Source organism: Canis lupus, chromosome X (genome assembly GCF_048164855.1).
Source record: "Canis lupus baileyi chromosome X, mCanLup2.hap1, whole genome shotgun sequence".
NCBI lineage: Eukaryota > Metazoa > Chordata > Mammalia > Carnivora > Canidae > Canis > Canis lupus.
The window spans coordinates 67,339,933-67,367,014 of NC_132876.1; positions in this window are offsets into that span (position 1 = coordinate 67,339,933).

Consider the following 27,082-nt stretch of genomic DNA (forward strand, 5'->3'; position numbering starts at 1 on the left):
AATAAGAGGATATCCCTTCTTTTTTTTTGTTAGTTTTCCCCCTTTTTTCCCCTGTTTTCCTTCCTTTTTTCAGTACAACTTGTTTTTAGGCACTCTGCACTGAGGAAAATGACTAGAAGGAAGAACTCACCACAAAAGAAAGAATCAGAAACAGTACTCCCTCCCTCAGAGTTACAGATTTGGATTACAATTCGATCTCAGAGAACCAATTCAGAAGCACAATTATGAAGCTACTAGTGGCTCTGGAAAACAGCATAATGGATTCAAGAGACTTCATGACAGAAGAATTGAGATCTAACCAGGCCGAAATTGAAAATCAATTAAATGAGATGCAATCCAAACTGGAGATCCTAAAGATGAGAGTTAATGAAGTAGAAGAATGAGTGAGTGACATAGAAGACAACTTGATGGCAAGGAAGGAAGCTGAGGAAAAAAGAAAAACAATTAAAACAGCATGAGGAAAGGTTAAGGGAAATAAATGATAGCCTCAGATGGAAAATCTACATTTAATTGGGGTTCCAGAGGGCACCGAAAGGGACAGATGACCAGAAAGTGTATTTGAACAAATCATAGCTGAGAACTTTCCTAACTTGGGAAGGGAAACAGGCATTCAGATCCAGGAGGTAGAGAGATACGCCTCCTAAAAACAATAAAAACCATTCAACACCTTGATATTTAATAGTGAAACTTGCAAATTCCAAAGATAAAGAGAAGATCCTTAAAGCAGCAAGAGACAAGAGATCCCTAACCTTTATGGGGAGAGTTATTAGGTTAACAGCAGACCCCTCCACAGAGACCTGGAAGGCCAGAAAGGGCTGGCAGGATATATTCAGGGTCCAAAATTAGAAGAACCTGCACCCAAGAATACTCTATCCAGCGAGGCTCTCATTCAGAATAAGAGAGATAAAGAGCTTCCAAGATAGACAGAAACCTAAAGAATATGTGACCACCAAACCAGCTCTGCAAGAAATATTAAGGGTGACTCTGTAAAAGAAAGAGGAAGCCCCCCAAAATAATCCACAAAAACAGGGACTGAATAGGTATTATGATGACACTAAATTCCTATCTTTCAATAGTAACTCTGAACGTGAATGGGCTTAATGATCCCCTCAAAAGGCACAGGGTTTCAGACTAGATAAAAGAGCAAGACCCATCTATTTACAAGAGATTCATTTTAGACTTAAGGACCTACAGCCTGAAAATAAAAGGTTGGAGAACGATTTACCATTCAAATGGTCCTCAGAAGAAAGCAGGGGTAGCCATCCTCATATCAGATAAACTAAAGTTTATCCCAAAGACTAGTAAGAGATGAAGAGGGACACTATATCATACTTAAAGGACCTATCCACAAGAGGACCTAACAATCATGAATATTTATGCCCTGAATGTGGGAGCTGCCAAGTATATCAATTAATAACCAAAGTTAACACATACTTACATAATAATGCACTTATACTGGGAGACTTGAGCACTGCACTTTCTGTAATTGACAGATGTTCTAAACACAACATATCCAAAGAAACAAAAGCTTTAAATGATACACGGGACCGGATGGATTTCACAGATATTTACAGAACTTTACATTCAAACCCAACTGAATACACATTCTTCTCAAGTGCACATGGAACTTTCTCCAGAATAGACCACATTCTGGGTCACAAATCAGGCCTTAACTGATACCAAAAGATTGGGATTATCCCCTGCATATATTCAGCTCATAATGCTTTGAAACTAGAACTAAATCACAAGAAGAAATTTGGAAGGAATTCAAACACGTGGAGGTTAAAGAACATCCTGCTAAAAGATGAAAGGGTCAACCAGGGGATTAGAGAAGAATTATAAAGATTCATGGAAACTAATGAGAGTGAAGACATAACCGTTCAAAATCTTTGGGATACAGTAAAAGCAGTCCTGAGGGGGAAATACATCGCAATACAAGCATCCACCCCAAAACTGGAAAGAACTCAAATACAAAAGCTAACCTTGCACCTAAAGGAGCTGGAGAAAGAAGAGAAAATAAAACCTACACCCAGCAGAAGAAGAGAGTTAAGAAACATTCGAGCAGAACTCAGTGAAATAGAGACCAGAAGAACTGTGGAATAGATAAAAAAACAAAACAAAACAAAACAAAAAAACAAAAAAAAACCAAGAGTTGGTTCTTTGAATTAATAAGATAGATAAGCCATTGTCCAGCCTTATTAAAAACAAAACAGAAAAGACTCAAATGAATAAAATCACGAATGAGAAAGGAAAGATCACCACCAATACCAAGGAAATACAAACGGTTTTAAAAACTTATTATGAACAGCAATACCAATAAATTAGGCAATCTAGAAGAAATGGATGCATTTCTGGAAAACCACAAACTACCAAAACTGGAACAGGAAGAGATAGAAAACCTGAACAGGCCGATAACCCTGGAGGAAATTAAAGCAGTCATCCAAAACCTCCCAAGACACAAAAATCCAAGGCCAGATGGCTTTCCAGGGGAATTCTATCAAACGTTTAAAGAAGAAACCATACCTATTCTACTAAAGCTATTCTGAACACTAGAAAGAGATGGAATACTTCCGAACTTATTCTATGAGGCCAGCAACACCTTAATTCCAAAACCAAAGACCCCACAAAAAAAGAGAATTATAGACCAATATCCCTGATGAACACAGATGCAACAATTCTCAACAAGATACTAGCCAATAGGATCCAATAGTACATTAAGAAGATTATTCACCATGACCAAGTGGGATTTATCCCCAGGATGCATGAGTGGTTCAACACTCATAGAGCAATCAATGTGATAGACCATATCAGCAAGAGAAAAAAACAAGAACCATATGATCCTCTGAATAGATGCAGAGAAAGCATTTGACAAAATACAGCATCCATTCCTGAACAAAACCCTTCAGAATGTAGGGATAGAGGGAACATTCCTCAGCATCTTAAAAGCTATCTATGAAAAGCCCTCAGCAAATATCATTCTCAATGGGGAAACACTGGGAGCCTTTCCCCTAAGATCAGGAGCAAGACAGGGATGTCCACTCTCACCATTGCTATTCAACATAGTACTAGAATTCCTAGCCTCAGCAATCAGGCAACAAAAAGAAATAAAAGGCATTCAGATTGTCAAAGAAGTCAAACTCTCCCTCTTCGCCGATGACATGATACTGTATATAGAAAACTCACAAAACTGCACCCCAAGATTGCTAGAACTCATACAGCAAGTAGGCAGTGTCGCAGGATACAAAATCCATGGCCAGAAATCAGTGGTATTTCTATACACTAACAATGAGACTGAAGAACGAGAAATAATTAAGGAGTCATTCCCTTATAATTGCACCCAGAAGCATAAGATACCTAGGAATAAACCTAACCAAAGTAGGAAAGGATCTATACCCTAAAAACTACAGAACACTTCTGAAAGAAATTGGGGAAGACACAAAGAGATGGAAAAATATTCCATGCTCATGGATTGGCAGAATTAATATTGTGAAAATGTCGATGTTACCCAGGGCAATTTACACATTCAAAGCAATCCCTATCAAAATACCATGGACTTTCTTCAGAGAGTTGGAAAAAATCATCTTAAGATTTGTGTGGAATCAGAAAAGACCCTGAATAGCCAGGGGAATATTGAAAAAGAAAACCAGAGCTCTGGGTATCACAATGCCAGATTTCAGGTTGTACTACAAAGCTGTGGTCATCAAGACAGTGTGCTACTGGCACAAAAACAGACACATAGATCAATGGAACAGAATAGAGATTCCAGAAGTGGACCCTGAACTTTATGGCCAACTAATATTTGACAAAGCAGTAAAGACTATCCACTGGAAAAGGACAGTCTCTTCAATAAATGGTGTTGGTAAAATTGGACAGCTACATGCAGGATAGTGGAACTAGACCATTGTCTTACACCATACACTGAGATAAACTCAAAATGGATGAAAGATCTAAATGTGAGACCCGAATCCATCAGAATCCTGGGGGAGAACACAGGCAACACCGTTTTTGAACTTGGCCATGCCACTTCTTGCCAGATACATCCATAAAGGCAAGGGAAACAAAAGCAAAAATGAATTATTGGGACTTCATCAAGATAAGAAGCTTCTGCACAGGAAAAGAAACAGTCCACAAAACTAAAAGACAACCTACAGAATTGGAGAAGATATTTGCAAATGACCTATCAGATAAAGGGCTAGTATCCAAGATCTATAAAGAACTTATTAAACTCAACAGCAAAGAAACAATCCAATCATGAAATGGGCAAAAGACATGAACAGAAATCTCACAGAGGAAGACATAGACATGGCCAACAAGCACATGAGAAAGTGCTCCGCATCACTTGCCATCAGGGAAATACAATTCAAAACCACAATGAGATACCACCTCACACTAGTGAGAATGGTGAAAATTAAGAAGACAAGAAACAATAAATGTTGGAGAGGATGTGGAGAAAGGGGAACCCTCTTGCAGTGTTGGTGGGAATGTGAACTGGTGCGGCCACCTTGGAAAACTGTGTGGAGGTTCCTCAAAGAGTTCAAAACAGAACTGCCCTATGACCCAGCAATTGCACTGCTGGGGATTTACCCCAAAGACACAGATGTAGTGAAACACTGGGACACCTGTACCCCAATGTTTATAGCAGCAATGTCCACAATAGCCAAACTGTGGAAGGGGCCTCGGTGTCCATCGAAAGATGAATGGATAAAGAAGATGTGGTATATGTGTACAATGGAATATTACTCAGCCATTAGAAACAAGAAATACCATTTGCTTCAAGGTGGATTGAACTTGAGGGTATTATGCTGAGTGAAATAAGTGAATCGGAAAAGGACAAATATTATATGGTCTCATTCATTTGGGGAATATAAAAATTAGTGAAAGGGAATAAATGGGAAAGGAGAGAAAATGAGTGAAAATATCAGTGAGGGTGACAAAACATGAGAGACACCTAACTCTGGGAAACGAACAATGGGTAGTGGAAAGGGAGGTGGGTGGGGGTTGAGGTGACTGTGTGATGGGCACTGAGGGGGGCACTTCGGGTGATGAGCACTGGGTGCTAAATGTTGGCAAATTCAACTCGAATAAAAAATAAATAAATAAAAATAACATTTAAAATAGGATTGAAAAGGGCAGTCCGGGTGGCTCGGTGGTTTTGCGTCGCCTTCAGCCCAGGTCCTGATCCTGGAGACCCAGGATCGAGTCCCGGGATGGGCTCCCTGCATGCAGCCTACTTCTCTCTCTCTCTCTCTCTCTCTCTCTCTCTCTGTGCGTGTCTGTCATGAATAAATAAATAAAATCTTAAAAAAATATAATAAAATAGGATTGAAAGTATCAAATAACTGGAAATAAATGAAAATATATGTTGCAGGACCTTTGTATGAAAATTTTTAAACACTTAGAGTTGAGCAATTAAAATATTGTTTGGAAAACTCAGTAAAAAAAAAAAAAAGAAAGAAATCTAACAATGAAAGGTCTTGGGGAATATGGCACAACCAGTTAGGTGAAGCCACCAATGGGCCCTGTGGCAGCCACAGCCTCTAGATAGGCTTTCATACGGTACTACTTAGCTGAGGACTTTATTGACAGCCTGTCTCCAGCAGCAAAGTATGGAGCGTGTGCCCTCAAAAAGCTTCAGGCTAAATCTGCAGGCTTAGAGGCCAAGAACCTGAAGGATTTTCATTCCATTGAGAGGAAATTTCCTGGCACGCATAGGGCTTTTTTGGAAAAGAGATGCCAGGTCATCAATATGCTGTACTAACCCACAAAATAGAGGTATAAGGTAAAGTCCAACGCCAAGGACTATGGTTATATTAGGATAGAAGATGATTCTGATGCTCAGATGCAGGATCTAGAGGAGTACTCAAAGAATGAGGATGTGGACAAGTATTGTGAAGAAGCTTTAAAAAATGTGGAGAAAGTGTTTGGGGAGTGTGGAGGAATAGAGGGAGAAAATATGGATGAGGAGACAAAGGATCCTACAGAGACCTCCAATTTCTGGTTCATGGTTTTAAAGAATGTTGAGGAGGTCACTCACTTAATTCAACAATAAGACAAGCCCATTCTGAAGCACTTGAGAGTTGTGCAAATCAGGTTTTTAAAACCTGCTGAGCCCCTCACCTTCACTCTGGAACTTCTCTTTGAACCCAACAACTACTTCACAAATGAGGTGTTGACTACAACTTACACACTCAAGTCTAAGTTCCTTTGCTCTGACTCTCACCCCTTTAGGGTTCTGTAGTGGAGCATTGCATTGGTTATAAGACAGACCAGAAGGAGAGAAAGAACATTACTATGCAAAAAGTCCTGAAAAAGCAAAGGCACCGGTTTTGGGGATGGATACACACAGTGACCCAGGAATTTCCCTGAGGGTCCTTTTCAACTTCTTCAGTACTGTCCAATGGGTATGGCAGTGAAGATAAGGAAGATGAGCAAGGTAGCTCATACCTTGCTGCACCTTTGTTATCCCAAGAGCTGTGTTAATACTTCATAGGAGAGGTACTTGAGGTGAAATAAGAGGGAATGATCAGGGAATAAAATGAAGTTGGTTTCTGACAGAGTCACTTATGAGAACAGGGTGGTCATTTTTAAGGGTGCTAAAGCCCAAGTCCTGAACTCCCAAGCAGAAGATATTGACCTCTGAAGCAGGGTAGTTGGCGTATGTGGGTCGCCACATTAATAGTCTACGTTTACGGGATCCCTGGGTGGCGCAGCGGTTTGGCGCCTGCCTTTGGCCTGGGCGCGATTCTGGAGACCCAGGATCGAGTCCCACGTCGGGATCCCTGCGTGGAGCCTGCTTCTCCCTCTGCCTGTGTCTCTGCTTCTCTCTCTCTCTTTCTCTGTGTAACTATCATGAATAAATAAATAAAATCTTTTTAAAAAAAATAGCCTACATTTACAATAACCAAAACTTAATCATAATTACTTACGGCCTTAATGTGTGTGTCTCTTCCTGGTAGTCTCAGAATAAAACTATGTTCAAATATATTTTACAGTGCATCCCACCTACCACTCTGGTGGTGTAAACTTTTGCAAGAAATGTAGAAAGTAGTGAATTCTCTAAGCAGACGAATACTTTGCTATTGTGAATCCATGGCTTTTGTCATGTTACTATTAGTTTCCAGCAATGGAATATTACCAGAACTGGCAAGTGAGACATACCTGTTTAGAGACTTTTTTTTTCTTGGAAAAAGCCAATCAAGATTACCTCACTTCCAGCCCTGTCAATAAGTGGAATTTATTCTGCTTGCGCTAGTTATGCCTTCCTCTCATTGTTATAGAAAAGCAGCAAGTTCTACTATACTAAAATACATTTGATTTATAATTTGAGAAACTACTAGCATAATATTAATCATTTGCAGCAAATCCACATTTATTGTAATTAACTGTTAGCTTGTTTATAGGCTTCTATATTTTATATGATATGGTGATTGACTCAGAAACCAGCTGAATTATTGCTTAACAGTGAGGTATAGTTAAAGCCATTTTTCCTAAAGCCTGCTATCAGTTGTACCATGTGCTTCTGCAAAGTAGGGTTAAAGTGTGCATTTTCTTTTTTTAAACATTTGATTTACTTATGAGAGACATACATTAAACACTGTCTCTTCTGAGGGTATTGGAGTAAAGGATATGTATGGCCTTGCCCCTTCCAGTGCCAGGTGGAAGATTTGGTTGGAAGGTATTAGCAGGTCAGACTTATTCTTTGGGCACAGTATGCCCACTACACTTTTAAGAGTCCACAAAAATATTTTAATTTTTCTTAAAATCAGAAGTAAAATGAATATAATGATAATAATGCATAATAATTAATCCAGCATGGATTATATTTGTCTTATAAGAAGAGAGATATTATATATATATATATATATATATATATATAGAGAGAGAGAGAGAGAGAGAGAGAGAGAAAGAGAGAGAGAGAGAGAGGAAAGGGCCAGGGAAGGTAAAGCTGCCTGGATTCCATGAAAATCATGAGACAGGAGTGAAAGAGGGAGGAGATAGAGTGCCTGAGGGGGATGTTGATGTGAAAAAGGAATGAAAAAGAGGGAGGGGAGGAAGGAAAGAGGGACAAGCAGAGATGAGTTTATTAGGGAAAGGGGAATGGAAGGCCTCCAAGCTCTAGAAGACAGTGAATGGCCTGACTGGCAAGAGGAGAGAGGGTTAATAGAATGTTGGGTGGGGGGGGTGGGACCAAATCCCAGTTGGAGTCTGGACTGGGAGAAGTTGGAGCTCTGCTAGGGAGAAAAAAAGAGGGGAGAGGATAGAGGAGGGAGAAGGAGATTTAGGAAGGTGGGTAAGAAGTCTGGAGAGCAGAGAACCAGAGGATGAAAGGGTGAAGCTTTATTAAAGATGAAAGAGCATTCCTTGGTTAGAGATTACTGAATTTCAGGTTTTATAATTTTGATACATTTTGTAAAAACAGTATCCTGTCCAGGAAAAGGAATCTGAAGAGGGACTAGAGAAGCATTGGTCTATTGTAAGTAACCTTTTTTTAAAAAAATATTTTATTTAGTTATTTATTCATGAGAAACACTGAGAGAGAGGCAGAGACATAGGCAGAGGGAGAAGCAGGCTCCATGCAAGGAGCCTGATGTGGGATTCGATCCCGAGACTCCAGGATCACGCCCTGAGCCAAAGGCAGACGCTCAACCACCGAGCCACCCAGGCGTCCCTGTAACCTTTAATCATATTCTTTCATTGCCAAGATAGATGTATACATAAATTAATTCATTATTTTTATTCAACAAACACCTTATATTGTACTATTTCTATTTGCCAGACACTGTTCTAAGTACTTTACATATCTGTAATATTTATAACTTATCAATATTAAGTAATATTAGTTTTATAATTGAAAAAATAGTCATTTTCTATTTAAGAGAGTTTTTATTCAAATCCCATTAGTTAATATACAGTGTAATATTAGTTTCAGGTATAGAATTTAGTGATCCAACACTTACATACAACACCCGCTGCTCATCACAATAAGTGTACTCCTTAATCACCATCACCTATTTAAACGATAACTTGCCCACCTCTCCTCTGGTAATCATTAGTTTGTTTTCTATAATTAAGAATATGTTTCTTAGTTTGATTCTCTCTCTCTTTTTTTCCATAGTCATTTGTTTTGTGTCTTAAATTCCACATATGCGTGAAATCATATGATATTTGTCTTTCTCTGACTGACTTACTTTGCACAGCATAATACTGTCTAGCATCATCCACTTGCTGCAAATGGCAAGATTTCATTCTCTTTTATAGCTGAGTAATATTCAATTGTATAGGTATACCACATATTTATCCATTCACCAGTTGATGGTCATTTGGGCCCTTTCCATAAATGGGCTATTGTTGATGTCCCCTTCCCATAAATGGGCTGTTGTTGATAATGCTGCTGTAAATATCAGGGCACATGTATGCCTTTGAATTAGTATTTTTATATTCTTTGTACCTAGTAGTGCAATTGCTATAGCATAGAGTAGTTCTATTTTTAACTTTTTGAGGAAGCTCCATATTGTTTTCCAGAGTTGCTGCACCAGTTTGCATAGAAATAGTAAATGCAGGACAGGAGGCTCCAACAAGGCAGAATTAATTATAATATCAACTAATACTTTTCTCCAAACACCACTTTAACTGCTAGTAAGCAAACATTTTTTCACCCTGCTTTTAAAAAAAGAAACTTACCATTATAGCATTAGTGTTTTCCTGTATTTTAATTTACATTTTAAAAGCATATTTGAAAACAATTTTGTGGAAGTATATTAATATACAATGTTATATTAGTTTTAGGCATACAATATAATGATCAACAATTGTGTACATTACTCAGTGCTCATTACAAGTGTACTCTTCATCCCTTTTATCTACTTCATCCATCCCGCCACCCACCTCCACTCTGGCAACCACCAGTTCTCTGTATTTAAGTCTTTTTGTGTGTTTGTTTTTCTTTGTTTTGTTTTTTAAATTCCACATATGAATGAAATAATATGGTATTTGTCTGACTTATTTCACACTGCATTATACCCTCTAGGTCCATCCATATTGTTGCAAATGGCAAGATATCATTCTTTTCTAAGGCTAAGTAGTATTCCATATCCATTATATATATAATTGTGGTATATATTTATATATATAATAACTTGGGTTTTAATATATAAGCAACTTGGGTTGCTTCCATATCTTGGCTATTATAAATAATGCTGCAATAAAGATAGGCATGCACATATCTTTTTGAATGAGTGTTTTCATTTCATTTGGGTCAGTAGTAGAATTACTGGATCATATGCTGATTCTATTTTTAATTTTTTTGAGGAACCTCCATATTGTTCTCTGCAGTGGTTGCACCAGTTTTCATTCCACCAAAAGTATACCAGGGTTCCTGTTTCTCTGCATCCTTGCCAACACTTATGATTTCTAAAAAGGTATAATTATTATTATGTAATATTCCAAAGTATGGCAACACAATTTATTATTTTAATGTTCATTATTAGTTTCTAATTTACATGTTTAAGTTTCTGCTTTTTGATATTAAGACTTTCATTCAAGTTTCTTTTTTTTTTTTTTAAACTTTAACCTCCCAAGGCTTAGAAAAACTCTATGAAGAGCTAAATGAAAGTTAGAGGGCAGCCTGGGTAGCTCAGTGGTTTAGCGCCACCTTTGGCCCAGGACGTGATCCTGGAGACCCAGGATAGAGTCCCATGTCGGGCTCCCTGCATGGAGCCTACTTCTCCCTCTGCCAGTGTCTCTACCTCTCTGTCTCTCTGTTTCTCATGAATAAATAAATAAAATCTTTAAAAAAGTAAATAAATGAAAGTTAGAAGCAGGAGTCATATCAGTCAATATGTCCCAATGTAGATTAGGACAAGGTATATAAGAATTAAGATCCATTATATGACTTCTTTAAGAAAAAGGCAATTATTTCTACTGTCTTCCAGTTTAATATCCTAATTTAGCCAATGCCCAAAACAGAAAACAATATCACTAAACAGTAGATTATTACAACCTTAGTGCTATAGTACTCCTGATTAAAGCTTCCCATGACCAGTATCATTAAAATTACTGACTTCCTCAAATAAAAAACTGGAAAACATCTTACATTTGTAGATTTGATTAGTATGTTCTATTTAATGCCTACTTCAATAGACTGTTACAGCTTGCCTTCACCTTTAAAGAAACACTATACACATTTACTCAGGTATCCATGAGGAATCCCATTACCCCTCCCATACCACACAGTATTTTCAGGCAAGATATTAACCTTATCCAAATTCTCCCAAGAGCGCAGATAAGATTGTTTATTGAAACATCCTCTAAAAAAATTCATTTGACATATATGTTCATAACATACCAACATTCATAAAGGAGCCCACAGAAAAACATGAGATACTGCTTCACATAAAATATAAGGCCCCACAACTAGTAAAATTTCTCGGTAATATTCGGATAGTTGAGGACTGTTCCAACCTTGAAAGTGTAAAGAAACAACTATTGAAACAAAGTGTTAAAACAAGTCCAAAAGTTTTTAGGCAATTTTGGTTTCTGGAGGTAACATACTGCTTATGTACAAATTTTACTGAAGCCCATTTATGTTGTTACTCGCAAATCAGCCTACATTGATGAATAGGGTCCCCGGTTACAAAAGGTTCTAGACTGTCCAAATTACAATGCAATAGAAACTTCCATTAGTTTCCACAGAGCTGTTTTCACTGTAGAGGCTTTAGCAAACTCCTGTCATGCCTCCTGGAGTCTCTGGACAACCAATGATGGCTACAAGTTGCCCACGGGCAGCCGGTACCAAAAAAACTGATTTCCTTGTCTTTGTACTACACACCATTGTCATGAGAACTGCTGGCTTCATGAGAACTGAGCCTTTCTGGAAAATGTGGCTCTCATAGGCCTGAATCTGTAACTCCCTGTACATAGCTGCCAATTATGCCTTGAATCATAGAGACAAGACTTGTGACTTGGCACACCTACAGAGGCCCTTTTATAGAAATAAAGTGATACTTAAGGAGCCAAAGCTGGACCCTCTAGCATATCACACCTACAGGAGGAAGTAGTTTCTCCTGTCCTTTACCAAATGCAATGGTGTCAGGGGAGGTCAGTCCTCTCTCAGACCCATTGGTAATCTGGGAGCACTTGGGAAAAAATTGGTGATTAGAAAGGTAGTCCAGATGACATTACTACCATCACATGTGATGGTGCCTGCTTGAGAGCTACTACTTTGTATTCATATGTGGGACATCACTGATCAAGGAAAAGATAGGAACTAAGGGTCAGCACAATTGGCTGAACTTCAGACAGCCGTTTTAGGGTAGAAAATGCCCTGGCCAACATTTAGCCCTATATGCTCATTATTAGGACACTCAGCCACTGCCGATTTTTGAGCCATCTGGTTTGAACAATGACAATAACAAAAATTTCTTGTCCAAGGTTTCCCACTTTGGAATAATGTATTCTGCAAATTTCTTGCCTCACAAATACCCAAAAATACAATTCAGTGTCACGTATTTCTCTGCGTATATGTATTAGTCTGTCTGGGCTCATATGTGTATTTGTCTGTCTGGGCTTTCATAACAAAGTATCACAGATTGGGTAGTTTAAACAACAAATCTATTTTTTACAGTTCTGGAGGCTTGGGGTCCAAGATCCAAGTGCCATAAAGGTTGATTTTTGAGGAGGATTCTCTCTTTGGTTTGCAAATGGCTACATCCTCCCTGTGTTATCACATAACCATTTTTTAAAACCTATCTATCACTTCATATAGTTACCTTTTGTGTGTTTGTGTGGTGTGTGTGTGTGTGTGTGTGTGTGTGGTGAGAATAGTAGCCAAGATATGAAAACAACCCAAGTGTCTGTTAACAGATGAATGGATAAAGAAAATACGATATACACAGACACAATTGAATATTATTCAAACTTAAAAATAGAAGGAAGTTACATGGCCTTTCCTCTGTACATATGCACTTCTGGTGTGTTTTCCTCTTATAAGAACACCAAACCTATGACATTAGGGCTTTAGCAGTATAATCTCTTTTAACCTTGAATATCATATCCTTAAAGGTCCTATTTTCAAATATAATCACATTGCTGATTAGGCTTCAACATACAAATTTTGGGGAGACATAATTTAGTCCCTAGCAATATAGAAAAGCTCCTATACAAAGTCACACCAAAAATCTTATCCCTTTTGACATTCCAGACAAGACCAAGACACTCATTTCACTTAAAAAACACAACACCAGGTTTTTGAATAGGCATCCAATTGAACTTCCATCTTACTTACCAGCTTCAGGCCATAAGCCCCTTAGAGTGCCATAAACATTAAAATTTAATTAAATAGAACACAGTAAAATATCAAAAGTAAATAGTAGTAAGGAACATAACTACATTTTTATTGTTTGCTGAGAGCTTACAGGATCCATACCTCCCCACTCCCCACTCATCTCTTGGTCTCACATCTGCATAAGCAGAGAAGACAGCCTGATTGTTCTGTGCCTTGGTGTCTATGGGTAAGTTCAAATCATGCAAACTCCTGGCCATGTATGGAATCCCAAATTTGGCCCCACTTTCTAAACACAATAAAACAACAATTTTCCCTCCCTTTACAAAAGTCATTCTGAACCAGATAAGATGCCTGCCCTTCTGTCCTCAGAAAGGCCCATTAGAAGGACAATCATCATATGGTTTCACTCATATGGGGAATATAATAAATAGTGAAAGGGACTATAAGGGAAAGGAGGGAAAATGAGTGGGAAAAATTAGAGAGGGTGACAAAACATGGGAGACTCCCAACTCTGGGAAAGGAGCAAAGGGTGTGGAAGGGGAAGTGGGTGGGAGGATGGGGTAACTGGGTGACGGGCACTGAGGAGGGCACTTGATGGGATGAGCACTGGGTGTTATACTGTATATTGGCAAACCAAACTTCAATTTTTTAAAAAAAGGCTCATTGTCTGAATAATAAACCTATTTATACCTGCTTAGCATGTTCGTTGTGTCATCAATGTTAACATTGGAACCAATGGATTAGGTGGCTGGAGGTTGATCCTGTTCTCTAGGGGTAACTACAAAACATTCAGTAACTTGGATTACATAAATAAGAAATGAATATTGGTGAAGGAATAAATAAAGGAAAAATAAAATCTTTTTTTCTTATTTCTAATCTAAAAAGTCTTTAAAAATAATAAATAGAAACAATGGTTATAGCATATGGATAAATAAAATGAATGACAACAATATCACAAGGGACAATAGAATTAGGAATACCCTGTAATAAGGGTACTGCATTACATGTGAAGAGGTGTATATAGTGTTATTTGAAGGAGTACTTATCCATAATACTGTAAACTCTAATGCAAACCACTAAAAATGTTTTAAAAGAAGTATAAATGACACACCAAGAGAAGATAAAATGGAATCATAAAATGTTCAATTAAAAACAGATTAGACAATAAAAAATAAAGAACAAATGCAATGAATACAAAATAGAGCATGATTGATTTTATCCTACCAATGTCAATAATCACTTTAAATTTGAATGGTCTAAACAAAGTATTTAAAAGATATTGTTAGCTTCAGCACAAAAGAATAAGCCTCAACTATATGCTATCTCAAAGAAATCCATTTTAAATAGGACTCAGTAGGTTAAAAGTATAAATGGATAGAACAAAAGGCATCCAAACAGGAAAGGAAGAAAATTAACTTTTCCACAGATGATATGGTCTTATATGTAGAAACCCTTAAAGGTTACACCCCCCCACACACACACACCTGTTAGAACTAATAAATGAGGGTCACCTGAGTGGCTCAGTGGTTGAGCATCTGCCTTCAGCTCAGGGCATGATCTGGGTTTGGGGATTGAGTCCTGCATTGGGCTCCCTGCGAGGAGCCTGTTTCTCCCTCTATGTCTCTGCCTCTTTCTGTGTCTCTCATGAATAAATAAATAACATCTTTTAAAAGAAAGAGCTAATAAATAAATCAGAAAAAGTAGTAGGACACAAAGTCAACAGACAAAATCAGTTGTATTTCTGTACTCTAATAATGAACAATCTGAAAAGAGAATTATGAAAACAATTCCATTTGCAAGACTTAATATTATTAGGATGTCAACACTACCCTAAGTGATCTACAGATTAAATGCAATTCTTAAAATCCCAGTGATGTTCTTTGAAGAAATAGAAAACCCATCCTAAAATTCATGTGGAATCTCAAGGAATCCTGAATAGCCAAGAAAAAAAAATCTTGAAAAAGAAGAACAAAATTAAAAAAGTCATGCATCTTGATTTCAGAACTTACTGCAAAGCTACAGTATTTAAAACATTGTGGTACTGGTATGAACACAGATATATAGATCAATGGAATAAATTAAAGACTCAGAAATATATCTTACATATATGGTCAAATGATTTTTGACAAGGCTATCAAGACTATTCAATGGGGGAAAGGACAGTCTTCAACAAATGGTGCTAGAAAAACTGGATATCCACATGCAAAAAAAAATTGATTGGACTTTCACCTAACACCATATGCAAAGATTAACTCAAAATGGATCAAAGACCTAAATGTAAGGCCTAAAACTATAAAACTCTCAGAAGTAAATATAGGACAGAAGCTTTACAACATTGGATTTGGCAATGATTTCCTGGATATAACAGCAAAGGCGAAAAAAATAGACAAACTAGACTTTATGAAATGTTTTTTTTGGAAAAACTGTGCACCAAAAGACAATATCAAAAGAGTAAAACAGCAATCCACAGAGGGAAATATTTGCAAGTCATATATATTATAACATTAGTATCCAGAATATATAGAGAACTCCAAAACTTAACAACAAAAACCCTCAAACAACCCAGTTAAAAAAATGGGCAGAGTACTTGAATAGACATTTTTCCAAAGAAGTTTTACAAATAATAAGTGCCTAAAAAGATACTCAAAAGCTACTAATCATAAGGAAAATGCAAATCAAAACTACAATGAGATGTCACCACACACCCGTTAGGAAGGTTTACTATAAAAAAAGAAGTAGAAAACAAGTGTTGGTGAGAATACAGAGAAATTGGAATACTTGTACACTGTTGGTGGGAATGTAAAATGGTGTCACACCTGTAAAAAATATGGAAGTTCCTCAAAAAATTAAAAATAGAATTATATGATCCAGGAATTCGACTTCTGAGTATATACCCCCAAAGGATTTAATGCAGACTCTCAAAGAGATACGTGTACATCCTTTCTCATAGCAGCATTATTCACAATAGCTGAAATGTGGAAACAACCTAAGTATCCATCATTGGATGGATAAGCAAAATGTGGTATAGGTATATACATATAACGGAATACTACTTAGTAGTCTTACTAAATAGATTCTGACATATGCTACAGCATAGGTGAACCTTGGCTAAGTGAAATAAGCTTGTCACAAAAGGACAAATACTCTATGATTCCACTTACATGAGGTAATTAGAGCAGTCAGAATTTTAGAGATAAAAGCACTACAGGGTATTTACCCCAAAGATACAGATGCAATGAAACGCTGGGACACCTGCACCCCAGTGTTTATAGCAGCAACATCCACAATAGCCAAACTGTGGACGGAGCCATGATGTCCTTTGACAGATGAATGGATAAAGAAGATGTGGTTTATGTATACAATGGAATATTACTCAGCCATTAGAAACGACAAATACCCACCATTTGCTTTGACATGGATGGAACTGGAGGGTATTATGCTGAGTGAAGTAAGTCAATAGGAAAAGGACAAACATTATATGGTCTTATTCATTTGGGGAATATAAAAAAATAGTGAAAGAGAATAAAGGGGAAAGGAGAAAAAATGAGTGGGAAATATGAGAGAGGGAGACAGAACATGAGAGACTCCTAACTCTGGGAAACGAACTAGGGGTGGTGGGGTGACTGGGTGACAGGCACTGAGGGGGGCACTTGATGGGATGAGCACTGGGTGTTATACTATATGTTGGCAAATCGCACTTCAATAAAATATATATATAAATTAAAAAATAAAAGTAGAATGGTGGTTGTCAGGGGCTGAGGAGAGGGGAGAATGGAGAGTTATTTTTTTAGTGGGTATAGAATTTCAGTTTTATAAAATGAAAAGAATTGTGGAGATGGATAATGGTGATGATTGCACAACATTATGAATGTATTTATTATCACCAAACTATTCACTTAAAAATGGTTAAGATGGTAAATTATATGTTATGTGTATTTTACCACAATTTTGAGAAATATGAAAAAATAAAGGGATGGCAAAGGACATTCCATCTGTCACTACTCCAAAGGAAGCTGTAATAGCTATATTAATTTCAAACATAGCAAAGTTCAGAACAAGGAATGTTATTAGGGAGAAATAAGGATACTGCATAATGATAAAGGGCTCATTCTCCAAGAAGACATGTCAATCTTAAATGTATATTCATCTAACAATGGAGCATCAAAGAACACAAGGCAAAAACTCAGGACTGAAAAAAAATAGATGAATCTACTATTACAGCCAGAGAGATTAGCATCCCTCTGTTAGTGGTTGATAAATCAAGGAGGCAGAAAATCAAGAATGTTTATGATCTGAAGAGCACTATCAATCAACTTGACCTATTTCACATTTATAGAAGACTCCATCCAGCAACAGTAGAATACACATTCCTCTCCCATGCACATGGAACATTCACCAAGATAGATGATATTCTGGGTTGCCAAACACACATTGAGAAATTTTAAAGGATAGAAATCATACAATGTATATTCTTGGACAGCAACAGAATTAAACTATAAATCAATAACAGAAAGATCTTTCATCCATTTTGAGTTTATCTTTGTGTATGGTGCAAGAGAGTGGTCTAGTTTCATTCTTCTGCATGTGGATGTCCAATTTTCCCAGCACCATTTATTGAAGAGACTGTCTTTTTTCCAGTGGATAGTCTTTCCTTCTTTGTTGAATATTAGTTGACCATAAAGTTGAAGGTCCACTTCTGGATTCTCTATTTTGTTCCATTGATCTATGTGTCTGTGATCTAAATGTGAGACAAGATTCCATCAAAATCCTAGAGGAGAACACAGGCTACACCCTTTTTGAACTCAGCCACAGTAACTTCCTGCAAGATACATCCATGAAGGCAACAGAAACAAAAGCAGAAATGAACTATTGGGACTTCATCAAGATAAGAAGCTTCTGCACAGCAAAAGAAACAGTCAATGAAACAAAAAGACAACCTACAGAATGGGAGAAGATATTTGTAAATAACCTATCAGGTAAACAGTTAGTTTCCAAGATCTATAAAGAACTTATTAAACTCAACACCAAAGAAACAAACAATCCAATCATGAAATGGGCAAAAGGCATGAACAGAAATCTCACAGAGGAAGACATAGACATGGCCAACAAGCACATGAGAAAATGCTCCGCGTCAATAGCCATCAGGGAAATACAATTCAAAACCACAATGAGATACCACCTCACACCAGTGAGAATGGGGAAATTTAACAAGGCAGGAAACAACAAATGTTGGAGAGGATGTGGAGAAAGGGGAACCCTCTTGCACTGTTGGTGGGAATGTGAACTGGTGCAGCCATTCTGGAAAACTGTGTGGCGGTTCCTCAAAGAGTTAAAAATAGATCTGCCCTACGACCCAGCAATTGCACTGCTGGGGATTTACCTCAAAGATACAGATGCAGTGAAATGGCAGGACACCTGCACCCTGATGTTTATAGCAGCAATGTCCATAATAGCCAAACTGTGGAAGGAGCCTTGGTGTCCATTGAAAGATGAGTGGATAAAGAAGATGTGGTTTATGTATACAATGGAATATTACTCAGCCATTAGAAACAAAAAATACCCACCATTTGCTTTGACGTGGATGGAACTGGAGGGTATTATGCTGAGTGAAATAAGTCAATAGGAAAAGGACAAACATTATATGATCTCATTCATTTGGGGAATATAAAAAAATAGTGAAAGAGTATAAAGGGGAAAGGAGAAAAAATGAGTGGGAAATATGAGAGAGGGAGACAGAACATGAGAGACTCCTAACTCTGGGAAACGAACTAGGGGTGGTGTAACGGGAAGTGGGCAGGTGGTTGGGGTGACTGGGTGACGGGCACTGAGGGGGGCATTTGATGGAATGAGCACTGGGTGTTATTCTATATGTTGGCAAATTGAGCACCAATAAAAAATAAATTTACAGAAAAAATAACAGAAAGATAGCTGAAAAACACCCTACAATCAGAAATTAAATAAGAGATTTCTAAATTATCCATAGGTCAAAGAAGAATCTCAAGAGAAATATATTAAATATTTTTAACCAAAAGAAAATGAAAATGGATTTGATCAAAATATATGTAGTACATATAAACAGTAGTTAGAAGCAATGTATAGCATTAAATATATTATAAAAGAAAAAAGATCTGAAATGAATAAGCTTCCCTTTTCATAAACTAGAGAAATAAGAACTAATAATTAAACCTAAAACAGAAGAAAATAAATAATTTAAAAATGATATAAAGCAATGAAATTGAGTAAGGAAATGATACCAGAAAATCAAGAAAACCAAAAGCTGCTTCTTTGAAACAATCAACCAGATTGATAAACTTCTATCCAGGCTAACCATGAGAAAAGAAAGGACACAAAATACCTGTTAGGGAATTGGAAGATGGCAGCAAAGTGGAAGTACCCTAGGTTTACCTTACCCCATGTATACAACTATATAACTATAAAATCCTAAATACTCCAGAAATTAAGCTTAAGATTGGCAGAATGCACTCCACAATTAAAGGCAGAGAAGAGGCCACACCCAAGAAGGTAGGAAGTGTGGAGAGAAACTTTGGGAGAGAAATGGATTGTTGCCACTATGGTGGGGAGGAAGCTGTGGTCTCAGAGAAGGGTGAGAGACAGACTGATACAAGGGGGAGCACATAGGGAAAAAAGAATCCCCATAGCAATTGGCTAGGAAAGCAAGAAGGGCTAAATTTCATGACTTTTTACAGCCAGTGGCACTTAAGTCCTGGAGTTTTAAAGCATGGCTGGGATAGAACCTAGAGGACATTGCACTGCTCTTGGAAAGAAGGCAGGAAAACAACCAAGAACATTACAGCATGGGAACAGCTATCTGAAGACCACCCAGAGCACACGGTGGGGAGGTTATTTGCCCATTTTGGAGCATGTCCCAGAGAGGCAGCTTTTATGGAGAGACCCTCTCCAGGAACAAGGGAACTTGGCCAGTGTCAGTTCCCTTCCTTGCCCCTCAGCATAAGCACAAGGCCACCTGCGGGTGCCAGCACAACACTGATACTAGCTACCTAACTTGTTTACACAAAGCCAGCACCCCATCCCCATACACTGGTGGAACTGTCCTTCCCAGTCTGGCTTACCTCAGTCCCAGGGTGGGGTCCCCCTCTGTCAGAAGACTACCCCTTCTCACAGTGCATCTCCCAATGTGGGGTTTTTGCAGAGCCATAGTTCCAGCAGTGGCGGTGACAGGTCTCATTTCATGAGCAGAACAGAGCGCACCTACTTAAAATGTACCACATTCAGGCCAGGATCCAAACACTGCCTACAATAGGCAAAGAAAGCCTCTGGAGACTAGTATGAAGGATAAAATGGCCAGGACAAAAAAGCAGAGCATATACAGCACACACTGGGGACACTCCTGGAAGCACCAGGCCCTGGGGAACAGAGGAGATACTACATGGCAGGGCATTTCAGGACCTTTTCTTCATAAAGCCAATAACCTCAAGAATAGGAGACTTAGCTGATTTTCCTAACACAAATAAATAGGCAGAGACTTAGACAAAATAAGACAGAAAATTATCTCAAATGAAAGAACAGGACAAGGCGTTGGCCAGAGATCTAAGTGAAACAAACATAAGTGACATGCCTTATAGAGTATTAAAGCAATGATTGTAAAGACACTCACTGGACTTGAGAAAAGAGTGGATGAGTGAGACCCTAATCACAGAGATAAGGAATAACATAGCAGAGAGAAAGGGCTCAATAAATGAAATGAGGAACATGCTGGATGGAATGAAAAAAAGGCCAGAAGAAGCAGAGGAATGAATTAATGACCTAGAAGACAGAGTAATGGAGTGTAAACAAGCTGAACAAAAGAGAGAAAAAATAATCATGCAAAACAAGGATAGACTTAGGGAACTCAATGACTCCATCAAATGTAGTAACGTTCGTGTTATAGGAGTCTCAGAAGAAGAAGAAGAAAAGGGGGCAGGAAATTTATTTGAAGAAATAATAGCTAAAAACTTCCCTATCTGGCAATGGAAACAGATATCCAGATCCAGGAGGCACAGAGAACCCCCAACAAAATCAACAAAAGCAGATCTGCACCAAAACATCCTATAATTAAATTGGCAAAATAGAGTGATAAAGAAAAAAATTAAAAGCAGCAAAGCAAAAGAAGACAGTAAAATACAAGGGAAACCCTGTAAGGCTACCAAGGGATTTTGCAGCAGAAACATTTCAAGACAGAACAGAGTGGCATATATTCAAAATGTTGAATGGGAAAGTCTGCAGCCAAGAATATGCTATCTAGCAAGGCTATCATTCAGAGTAGAAGGAAAGATAGAGTTTCCCAGACAACAAAAACTGAAGGAGTTTGTGACCATTAAACCAGCCCAGCAAGAAATATTAAAGAGGACTCTTTGAGTGGAAAGGAAAGACCAAAAATGACAGTATGGAGGTAAGAAACACAAAAACAGGAAAAATAAACATCCTGTAAAAAAGCAATCAAGGAACTCACAAAATAAAAGGATGTAAAATATGACAACATATAACTAAGATGTGAGGAAGAGAGAAAAAAAATGAGTTCAAACTTAAATGACCATCTATGTAATATAGACTGTATACAGAAGAGGTTATATACAAACCTAATGGTAACCATGTATCACAAACCACAAATAGCTATGCAAGGAATAAAGAGAAAGGTATTCAAGTATATCACTAACAAAAATTAGCAAACATGAAAGAAAGTCAAGACAGGATTAGAGAAAATATTCAGAAACAACAACCAAATAATAAGTGACAATAAATATGTATCTGTCAATAATTACTTTGTACATGGACTATACATTCCAATCAAAAGACATGGGGTGGCAGAATGGATTTAAAAATAGGACCTACCGGGATCCCTGGGTGGCGCAGCGGTTTGGCGCCTGCCTTTGGCCCAGGGCGCGATCCTGGAGACCCGGGATCGAATCCCACATCGGGGTCCCGGTGCATGGAGCCTGCTTCTCCCTCTGCCTGTGTCTCTGCCTCTCTCTCTCTCTCTCTCTGTGTGACTATCATAAAATAAATAAATAAATAAATAAATAAATAAATAAATAAATAAATATAGGACCTATCTATATGATGCCTACAAGAGACTCATTTTCCACCTAAAGACACCTGTAGATTGAAGATGAGGGGATGGAGAAACATTTATCATGTAAATAGATGTTAAAAGAAAGCTGAGTAGCAATACTTATGTCGAACAAACTAGACTTTAAAACAAAGACTGTAACAAGAGACAAGAGCACTATATAGTAATAAAGGGGACAATCTCAAAGAACAAGTATTTTTAAAATGTCTGTACTACCCCAAACAATCTACATATTCAATGCAATCTCTATCAAAATACCAGTAGCATGTTTCACATAACTGGAACAAACCATCCTAAAATGTGTATAGAACCACAAATGATCACAGATAGCCAAATCAATCTTGAAAAAAAAAACAAATCTGGAGGCATCACAATTCTAGACTTCAAGTTATATTACAAAGCTGTAGTAATGAAAGCCATATGGTACTGGCACAAAAATAGACACACAGATCAGTGGAACAGAATAGAAAACCCAGAGATGAACCCCCAACTATATGGTCAATTAATCTTCAACAAAGCAGCAAAGGATATCCAATGGAAAAAAGGCAGTGTCTTCAACAAATGATGTTAGATAATTGGACAGTAACATGCAAAAGAATGAAACTCGACCACTTCCATAAACATACACTAAAATAATTTCAAAATGGATTAAAGACATAAATGTGAGACCTGAAACCATAAAAATCCTAGAGGAGAACACAGGCAGTAACTTCCTTGACATTGGCTGTAGCAACTTTTTTTCTAGGTATGTCTCCTGAGGCAAGGGAGATAAAAGCAAAAATAAACTATTGAGAGTTCATCAAAATAAAAAGCCTCTGCACAGTGAAGGAAACAATCAACAAAACTAAAAGACATCCTATGGAATGGGAGAAAATATTTGCAAATGACATATCTGATAAAGGGTTAGTATCTGAAATATATAAAGAACTTATATAATTCAACATGCAAATAACAAATAATCTAATTAAAATATGGGCAGAATACATGAATAGACATTTCTTTAAAGAGACATCCAGATGGCCAACAGACACATGCAAAGATGTTCATCATCACTTACCATAAGGGAAATGCAAATTGAAACCATGATATCACTTCACACCTGTCAGAATGGCTAAAATCAACAATACAAGAAACAACAGGTGTTAGCAAGAATGTGGAGGAAGGGGATCCTTCTTGTACTGTTGGTGGGAAGGCAAACTGGTGCAGCCACTGTGGAAAACAGAATGGAGATTCCTCAAAAAGTTAAGAATAGAAAGACTAGAACTACCCTATGATAGCATTCCCACGGCTGGGTATTTACCCAAAGACTACAAAGACACTAATTCAAAGGGCTACATACTCCCATATGTTCATAGCACAATTGTTTACAATACCCAAATTATGGAAATAGCCCAAGTGCCCATAGACTGAGGAATGGATAAAGATGTGGTATACAGGAATGCCTGGGTGGCTTAATCAGTTAAGTGGCCAATTCTTGGTTTTGGCTCAAGTCATGATCTCAGGGTCCTGGGATCAAGCCGCTCCTTGGGCTCCATGCTTATCTACTTGAGGATTCTCTCTCTCTCTCTCTCCCTCTGCTCTTGCCCCACTTGTGCTCTCTATAAAATAAATAAATATTTTTTTAAAAGATATGATATATATGATATATATGTATATATGTAATGTAATATTATTGAATCATGAAAAGGAATGAAATCTTGCCATTTGTAACGACATGGAAGGAACTAAAAGTATAATGCTAAGCAGAATAAGTCAGTCATAGAAAGACAAATACCATATGGTTTCACTTACATGTGGAATTTAAGAAACAAAACAAATGAGCAAAGGAATAAAAGAGAGAGAGATAAACAAGAAACAGATTCTTAATTGTAGAGAACAAACTGACGTGTACCAGAGGGGATGGATGTGGGAGTTTGAGTTAAATAGGTGAAGGGGATTAAGAAGTGCACCTGTCATGATGAGTACTAGATTATGTATGGAATTCTTGAGTCACTATATTATACACCTGAAACTAAGAAACCACTGTATGTTAAAAAAAATAAATGCCCCTGTTGCACATTTGTCAATATTGGTACTGAGATCCCTTAGCCCAGTTTGTTGACATTCTATGTAAAGTAGCCTTTAAAAGTAAAATACCTATGTTAGAAGTAAAGGGGACATCATCATTACTGATTCTACAGACATTAAAATTATAACAAGGATGCTATGACTAACTTTATGTACACAAGTTTGGTATATTCAATAAAATGGACCAATTCCTTGAAAGACACTATTACAAAAATTCAGTTGAGGATATATAGATCACCTGATTAGTCCTATATCTATGAAATAAATTGAATAAGTAATTTAGAAGTTGTTTTGTTAAAGGATGAAAATGTCTGGCCCAGATTGTTTTACTGAGGAATTCTAACAAATATTCAAGGATCAAATATCATTAATGCTTCACAATTTCTTCCAGAAAATATTTATTTTTTGATATGGTATTAGATCTCTAATTTTTCATCAGCATAGTTAGCAAAAATGAAGAGAAACTACAAGTCTCACCATATGAAGGTACCTACCATCCACTTCCATATCCAAGTGATCTGGAGATTCTCACTGGCATATTCTTATGCCAGACATATGCCTTGTATGCATCTGTTATATTATTCTTCCTACAATGTATTTACTTGTCTGGTTCTATGTCTGTCTCAGTAAGGTTACTGAGAGCAGTGTCTCTTGTCTCATATGTCTTTGTCTCACAACATTTTACACAGTATATAATTTTGCTATATGTTTGGTGTTTAACAAGTTGTTGTGGAATGCACATTTAGGTAGTGTGTTGTTGATCATGTAAGTATTGGATGATCTTCTGGACTAGGTGCAAGTAATTCTTCTATCTCACACTTAACAAATAAATAAAAGACAAAATGTTGGAAAGCAATAGTACAAGAGGGGTAGTTGAATATATTTTATGTCACATCATGATGTGTTTTTTAAAAGCTTAGTAAAGTCCTATGAGATTGTGAAGAATGATGGAAGTGTTCCAAAAAAACATGATGATAGTGAAGCTCACAATAGAAGTTGTCAAGATTGTCCCAGTGATCATTCTGACATCCTACTACCAGAGTGCAAAAAGCAAAGCCAATAAATGTTCTAAGGGCAAATAGAAGAGGAAAGATGTGAGACATTTCTGTAAACATAAAAATGTCTTACACAATGGGACTCATTAGATGAAGTTGTGATGAAAAAGCAGAATTCTAGTAGAATTAACCAAATCTAGGAAGTTAAGTGGCAAAATTATTCATTTATACTTTATTTCAACAAATGTTTACTGGATGCCTCCTCTGTGCCAATTAGATAATAATTATATATAAACTACAAATTTAACTGAATGGGCTCAAGGGTATATCAGATGTTGTGTAAGAAAAACCAAATAGTGAAGTGAAGACAGAAATAGAAAAATCCAAAGTACAATAAACTTACTTTGTCTCCCCCACCAAAAAATTCCAGGATATTTGTAGGAATGAAAAACATCTAGCACCCAACAAGATAAAATTCACAATGTATGGTATCCAATCAAACAAGGCATGCAAACATAGGGGAAAATACTCCCCTCTAATCAGTTAGTTAAAAAAGTGAACCCAAACTGACAAAGATATTAAGATTAATAGACAAGGACATTTAAAATATTATATTCCTTAATATTCCATATATTTCAAAAATTTTAATTAAATCATAGAAGACATAGAAAATTGCGCTTCAAGAGATGAAAACTACAAGGTATGAGATGAAAAATAAAATGGAAAATAAATGGATAGAGTGAGCAGATTAAACCTTACAGAGGAAAAGAATGGTAAGCTCAAAAACACAGCAATAAACTATATAGCTATAAAACACAGAAAAAAATCAAAAGTAAAAATATTAACAGATTACCCGGAAGCTGCAGAGCAACTTCAAATTTCCTAATATATGTGTAATTAGGATCCATAAGGGGGGGGGCATAAAAATAATGGTGTCCCAACCTTGTTGAAAATTATATACTCTCAGATATAGGAGGCTTGATGAAGTTCACTTACAAGAAACATGAAGAAAACTATCAATGATAATCACAATCAAATTACTCAAGAGCATTTGTAGAGAAATCTTAAACAGTGAGAAAAAAACATAGTACAGTAAGAGAAACACAGATAAGGATGGCAGCAAATTACCTGTTGGTAAATAATGAACATTGAAAAAGAGAAAAACATCTAAGAGCAATGAGAGTTGTTCATACACAAAATCTACACAGAGCAATAAGAGGGAAGGCAAAATAATGTCTTTTTCCACATTCAAAATCTACAAGAATTTATCACCGGAAGTCTACAAAAAATTAAAGAAATTCCTCAGTCAGAGCAAAATGTTACCAGATGGACAAATGGATCTATTCAAGGGAATAAAGAACACAAGAAATGGTAAATGCATGGGTAAATACACAAGATTGTTCTAACTATTTAAATATTTTTCAAATAATGTTGACTGTTTCAAAAATAATAATGCATGCACTGTTTATAAAATATGTATGACAACAATAACACAAAGGCCAATAGAGAAGAAATGAAGTATACTACTGTAATGTTATTAGATATGTGAAGTTTATGTCATATGAAGGTTGACAGTAATAAGGCAAAAATGTATACTAGAAACCCTAAAACAATCAGGAAAATTATAACATTGAAGGAGATATTTGATAT